Consider the following 957-nt stretch of genomic DNA (forward strand, 5'->3'; position numbering starts at 1 on the left):
AGAGGGGACGGGGTGTCTCCGAGCTGACTCCCCACCACCTCCCCTGGAGGCAGCACCTTCCCTCTGCTGTTCTCCTTTATCTTTAAGCTCAGTGTAAGCTCTGAACGTTCAGGGTGTGGAGGAGCACTGATGGAAACCCAATCTGAACGTGGGCTGAGGTGCAGGAGGAAGGTTCACCGTGGGACGGCCGAGCGAGCAGAGCATCCCCACGGTGTCCCCCCCTGTCCCTCAGTGCCCCGGTTCCAGGCAGGGACCTACACACAGTCCCAGCTCTCCGCATCCATTCGGCCTCGGCAGCCTCCCTCTGCTATGGCTTTTGCAGCAGCAGCAGCAATTTCTGGTTTGAAACCACCATGAGATCTGCACCAAAATGAGTAACTACCAGGTTTCCTTTTGTTCAAACGACTCCTAGCTAAGGTCAGCCCATCTGTGTGCTACTGGCGAAACGCAGGCTACACCTGGAACAAAAATAAGATGAAGAACTTGACCCAAAAAAGAGTTGAGGTTTACGGCGTAGAGTTTAAAAAGACATAAAAACACGATACAAGGAGGAAGAGTCAGACGCAAAGCTTAGTGACCAAAGGCATTCAATCAAGGTGTAAGGTTATACAATGTGTAGTGGGCTATCAGGAAAAGCTCCGTTCAAAGTCATGTGCACTCTTCTTGAAGCTGAGATTCTGGATTCCTCCATGTGCCAAACCTGCCGGGAGAGGGGGGGAGCTCAGGGGAGGAGCAGGCTCCGGGCACGGAGCTGCCATCCCAAACTGCACCGACAGACCGAAGCAGAAGCCAAGGAACAGAGCCCCATCCTGCCCACACCGCAGGACCCACAGCCCCCAGAGCACAGCCCCATCCTGCCCACACCGCAGGACCCACACAGCAGCAGCAAGAGAGGCACAAGGGGAGTCGAGCCCAGCAGTGCAACAGAACACAAGGAGCACACGGCATGCTCAAACA

At 55.3% G+C, this 957-nt stretch overlaps 1 protein-coding gene across 1 annotated transcript in view; it reads right to left on the reverse strand.

Annotated features, from left to right (window-relative positions):
* Positions 1-505: 505 nt before the first annotated feature.
* LOC104409274 (peptidyl-prolyl cis-trans isomerase FKBP1A) overlaps positions 506-957 on the reverse strand; it is a 1,173-nt gene continuing 721 nt past the window's right edge. The window contains exon 2 of the mRNA XM_010019101.1: positions 506-700. The gene's annotated coding sequence lies outside the window, so the exon portion shown is untranslated. The remainder of the gene's footprint in view (positions 701-957) is intronic.

Source organism: Nestor notabilis, unplaced genomic scaffold (assembly GCF_000696875.1).
Source record: "Nestor notabilis isolate BGI_N333 unplaced genomic scaffold, ASM69687v1 scaffold17597, whole genome shotgun sequence".
Classification (NCBI taxonomy): domain Eukaryota; kingdom Metazoa; phylum Chordata; class Aves; order Psittaciformes; family Psittacidae; genus Nestor; species Nestor notabilis.